Raw genomic sequence first — 6,000 nt, forward strand, 5'->3', positions numbered from 1 at the left:
TGTGTGTGTGTGTGTGTGTGTGTGTGTGTGTGCGTGTGTGTGCGTGTGTGTGTGTGTGTGTGTGTGTGTGTGTGTGTGTGTGTGTGTGTGTGTTGTATGTGTGTGTCTGTAGGTCTAAGTATTAAGAGGCTGTTCCCACTCAGTACAGTTCCCATTGCCCTACTTCACAAGATCTGCTGCTGTCATTCACATTAGAAGTACCATTGGATACCTGTCAGCCTTATAAGCTCTGTAGTGCATGCAATAGCTGCATAACACTATAGTACAAATAACTAGAGAGGCAGGGGTTATAATCTTAGTCTGTGAGAGTGTGTGTTTGTTTGTTTGTAGGTGAAACAGTTTTAGACCATTCCCACACACTACACTTCCCAGTGTACCACAGTAGCAGTCCTGTTGATGTCCTTCCCCTTAGAAGTACCTTTGCACAGCCTCACCCCTATAAGCTCCGTGACAAGTGCAATAACTATGTCATAGTATAGTACAAATAACTAGATAAGCAGTGGTTCCATTCCCAGTTCTGCAAATTTGTGTAAGTGTGTTTGTTTATAGGATGCCATATTTTGAGGACTTTCCTACCCACAACACTTCCCAGTGCCCTACTTTAGCAGTGCTGATGATGTTAATCACCTTAGAAGTACCTTTGGGCACTTGTCAGCCCTATAAGCTCTCTAGTGCATGTGAAAACTGCATAAGACTATAGCACAAATAACTAGATAAGCAGGAGTTCCATTCCCAGTTCTGGCAAATGTGTATAAGTGTGTATGTTTATAGGATGACATATTTTGAGGACTTTCCCACCCACAACACTTCCCAGTGCCCTAGTTTATCAGTCCTGCTGATGTCAGTCACCTTAGAAGTACCTTTGTGCACTTTAAGCCCTATAAGCTCTGCAGTGCATGCAATAACTGTGTAACACTATAATACAAATAACTAGCTAAGCAGGGGTTCCATTCCCAGTTCTGGCAAATGTGTGTGTGTATATACATGTGTATATTTGTAGGCTGAAGTATTTTGAGGACTTTCCCACCCACACCACTTCCCAGTGCCCTAATTTAGCAGTCCTGCTGATGTCAGTCACCTTAGAAGTACCTTTGGGCACTTGTCAGCCCTATAAGCTCTGTAGTGCATGTGATAACTGCATAATACTATAGTACAAATAACTAGATAAGTAGGGGCTTACATTCCCAGTTCTAGCAAATTTGTGTATGTGTATAAGTGTGTATGTTATAGGATGACGTATTTTGAGGACCTTCCCACCAACATCACTTCCCAGTGCCCTACTTTAGCAGTCCTGCTGTCAATCACCTTAGAAGTACCTTTGTGCACTTATCAGCCATATTAGCTCTGAAGTGCATGCGATAACTGTGTAACACTATAGTACAAATAACTAGATAGGCAAGGGCTACATTCCCAGTTCTGGCAAATATGTGTGTCTGTGTATAAGTGTGTATGTTTGTAGGCTGAAGTATTTTGAGGACTTCCTCACCCACAACACTTCCCAGTACCCAACTTTAGCAGTCCTGCTGATGTCAGTCACCTTAGAAGTACCTTTGGGCACTTGCAAACCCTATAAGTTCTGTAGCACATGTGATAACTGTGTAAAACTATAGTACAAATAACTAGATAGGCAGGGGTTTTACTCCTAGTTCTGGCAAATGTGTGTAGAAGTGTATGTTTGTAGGCTGATGTATTTTGAGGACTTTCCCACCCAGTACACACTGGAGTGATCCCCAGGGTGAACTTTCTATTTTCTATCCACTCATCAAGATTTCTCTTGAAAAGGGTCAATGAGGTGCTCTGCTTGACATGTATGGGAAGTCTATTCCAGAGCATGGGCAGTCTCTGGGTTATGAACCTGTCCCTCCAGCATGTTCTGTTGATTGTGGTAATGATGTTGTGGTCCCTGGACCATGTGGTGGGGAGGGATTGGGATTTCTTTAGGTGTAACATTTCTAACAGGGCTGGGTCAGACATGGCTTTGTAAGTCAAGCAGAGATCTCATCTTAATAGATGATATGAGACGTAGAAAAGCTGGAGTTTCTTGAGTCTGTCCATGTAGGGCATGTGTTTAAGGCCTAAGATCCTCTTCATGAGGTACTTTTGTGGCCTTTATAGCTGTTGCAGGTGTTTAGTGAGGTACATGCCAAATGGGGCATTATACCCGATGACTGATCTAATGTGGGAAGATTAGAGAGAGATGATGACCTCTTTCTTCCTGGATGCAAAACCCTTGGTAATGAAATGTGCCACATAGAATGACTTTCTAACCACAGTGGCAATGTGGTGGTCAAACGAGAGGTTGCTGTCAACCTGTGTCCCCAAATCTCTTACAACGCCTTCAGTGTTCAGTTGGCTTGCATCAATATGGTAATTAGTGGGAACTGAGTTTTTCTCAAAGGGAATGACGACAATTTTTTTGGCATTAAGCTTAAGGCCATGGTTTTGACACCAGTTGTTGGTCTCAGTGAGGCCTTTCTGTAGGATGTCTACATCACTTGGCGAGTTAATAATGGCTCCCAGCTTGCAGTCATCAGCGAACTTGGTCAGCCAGAGTTCCTCTGTGTTGGCCTGGACTTCTGAGAAGTAGATGGCAAACCGGAGAGGACCCAGGACCGATCCCTGTGAGACTCCACTTGTCACTGGTCAGCAGTCTGAATTGGAGTCTGCTACTTTCACACCGTGGGTTTTATCTGTGAGCCAGTTTGCAACCCACCTAATGGTATAGGGGTTGATGCCTAGTTTGGTGAGTCTATCAATAATTCCTGAGTGGGGAATGGTATCAAAGGCCTTGGCCAGATCAAGGTAGGCTGTATGAACTGCCTTGCCCTCATCCATAGCTCTGGTGACTAACTCAAAGAAGTCAACCAGGTTTAGCAGGCATGATCTACCCTTCACAAAACCAAATTGCATGGGATCCAGAGTATGGAGATTCCCTATAGCCTTGTTAATTAGGTCCATGATGATGTGCTCCATAGCCTTACATATCATGCTCATCAGGCTAATGGGGTGATAATTCCCAGGGCCTGTAGTTGCTCCCCCTTTATGGAGAGGGATGACTGTAGCAGTTTGCCATTCTGTAGGGACAAAGCCTGAGGTGAGGCTGTGATTGAACAGGGCACACAAGTGTGGTGCCAGTTCACTTTGTAGTTCTGTGTGCAATAACTATGTAACAGTATAGTCCAAATAACTAGATAGGTAGAGGTTCTATTCTCAGGTCTGGCAAATGCATGTGTGTGTGTGTGTGTGTGTGTGTGTGTGTGTGTGTGTGTGTAAGTGTATGTACGGGAGTTTGTAAGTGTGTATGTTCATAAGACAAAGTATTTTGAGGACTTTCTGACCCACAACACTTGCCAGTGCCCTACTTTAGCAGTCCTGCTGATGTCATTGCCCTTAGAAGTACCTTTGGACAGTGCTTACTCTTATAAGCTCAGTGGCACATGTAATAACTAAATAGTATAGTACAGATAACTGGATAGGCAGGGGTTCTACACTCAGTTGTGGCAAGTGTGTGTGTGTGTGTGTGTGTGTGTGTGTGTGTGTGTGTGTGTGTGTGTGTATGAAGGTGTTTGTAGGGTAATGTATTTTGATGCCCTTCCCACCTAGTACATTTCCCATTGACATTCTTTACAAGGGCTCTTGATGTAACTCACCATAGACATACCTTGTGACACTGTTAAATCTTATAAGCTCTGTGGTGCATGTGATAACTGCATAATACTATAGTGGAAATAATTAGATAGGTAGGAGTTCTAATCTCAATACTGACAACTCTAGTGGTGTGTGTGAAGCATATTCCCTGTGGGTGGTGTGTGTGTGTGTGTGTGTGTGTGTGTGTGTGTGTGTGTGTGTGTGTGTGTGTGTGTGTGTGTGTGTGTGTGTGTGTGTGTGTGTGTGTGTGTGTGTGTAGTTTCTACCATTTTAAGGCTTATTGACCCCCTACCAATGACATTACTTTAATGAGTCTGTTAATGGCATCTGCCTCACATGCACCATGTAACACTATACAGCCCATACTAGTCATCTCTACAGATGTACATAGAATATACATGTTTGAAACCCATATGTGATCTGTGTCCCCTAACAATGAGCATTCCTGTGATATCACTGCCAAATATGTCACAGTTACTGTAGTGACACACATGCCAGCATCAGACATCATACCTGACTGACACATCATGCTGACACAAAGTCTGTCACTCTGTCACTTGTGCAGGTTTGTAGGAGTAGTAGATGAAACCAATCGCTATGCCTGGTGGGTTATCCCACCATCCATGAAGGCATGTGCAAGATTATTAGTTGTAAGACGTTGCGTGTTAGGTTTCAGGCATATGATCTATGTGGAGCATGTGATATGTATACAGCACTATAGTATATACAAGTGGATATGTAGGGTTACTAATATGTGTATTGGCAACTGTGTATGTGTTTCTGCATGCACAGCCCCCTGTGGCTGTCGTTAGTGTGTGTATGTGATGGTTAAACCATTTTGTGTGCCTCTTCCACCCTGTGAACTCCCCCATTGCCAACCTAGTGTCAGCCCATACAGGTATCATCCACCATACAAGCACAGTTACACAGTTTCAATACCAATCCAATGTGGTGCATGCAATGGTCATATCACTGTGTATTGTACATTAACAGATGGGTAGTGTTACGGGATAAGACCAGCTTATTAAAATGTATATTAATTTCAGCTTATTAATGATGCTATAATATGATTGTTAAAAAGCAAATATAATTTGTATGCAGGACTGGGAAAAATCCAGCTTCATAAGCTACAGTATTACTATTCATTTTAAACTGCATTCTTTTAGTATGTATTAAGAGAGAATAGTATGTGTTGCATGGAGTGAGGCATGTAGTTATTACAAAAAGGAATTTGTTAGCCTGACTCCTCCAGGCTAGGAGTGCATTGTTGCTAGGGTAGGTTTGAAACATCCAAGGTCAGAAACAAGACCCCTTGGAAGCAGGTGAATTATGTATAGAAAGGTGTTCACATGAAGTCTGAGGTGAAAATCATGAGGGATGAGGACATTTGCAAAGTTTTCTATAGCACACAGTCATTGTAACGTAATGAAAGTGCATGACTAGGTTTGATAAGAAAAATGTATAAAAAATGTGGTTTGTCTCTATTCAGAGAGACTATTTTTACATCTGCTATGAAGACCATCTCCAGCGCTGTAAAAATAAAATCTGTTTGCACATCCTGAAGTGTTGTTCCTGACTAAAGGCATATAAGGTAAATTCTTAATGTTATTTATTTATGACTATAACAATTTGGTGCCGTTCTCTGGATCTGAATTTGGTACTGCTGCAGGGCAGTGCTGGAATAGGGCCCATCACAGAATTTATGTGAATTCCACACTGCTTTGCATGGAATAGTCAGAGACTCAGATGTGCAGCTATTCAGGGTGTGCAAACATACTAGCCTTGGCAGGTAAATTGTTTTGTAAGGGGAAAAGGGTTGGTTTGTGGGTTTTTTCTCTTCTTTTTTTTTAGACAATTTTAGCAAATGTAAGTGCATGACTATGTTTATAGTATAAATTCATGACTGTGTTTGTAGTATAAGTGCATGACTGTGTTTTTGTTTGACCGAGTGGTTGTAAGATAAACAAGTAATAGTGGGAGGACCCCACAGTAAATGAGTATAGTAAATGTATGTGCACATACAGTAAAAGACATATTAACACAAGGAGGTGCCTTGTGTCGAGGGCGGTACCCTCAGGATTAAAAGGTAAGAAGTATGAGATGTTTTTATTTTGTCAATGTATGAATGTATGAGAGAAAGAAAAGAAAAACTTAAAAGCTAAAAATAAAGTTAAAACAAGTTCATGAGCCCACCGCATGATTGGTCTGTAGACTGTAAAGTTAAAACAAGTTAATGAGCCCACCGCATGGTTGGGACGTAGACTGTAAAGTTAAAAGAAGTTCATAAGCCCACCGCATGATTGGGATGTAGACTGTAAAGTTAAAACAAGTTCATGAGCCCACTGCATGATT

This window comes from Protopterus annectens, chromosome 6.part0, assembly GCF_019279795.1.
Source record: "Protopterus annectens isolate FY-2018-M chromosome 6.part0, PAN1.0, whole genome shotgun sequence".
Taxonomy (NCBI): domain Eukaryota; kingdom Metazoa; phylum Chordata; order Ceratodontiformes; family Protopteridae; genus Protopterus; species Protopterus annectens.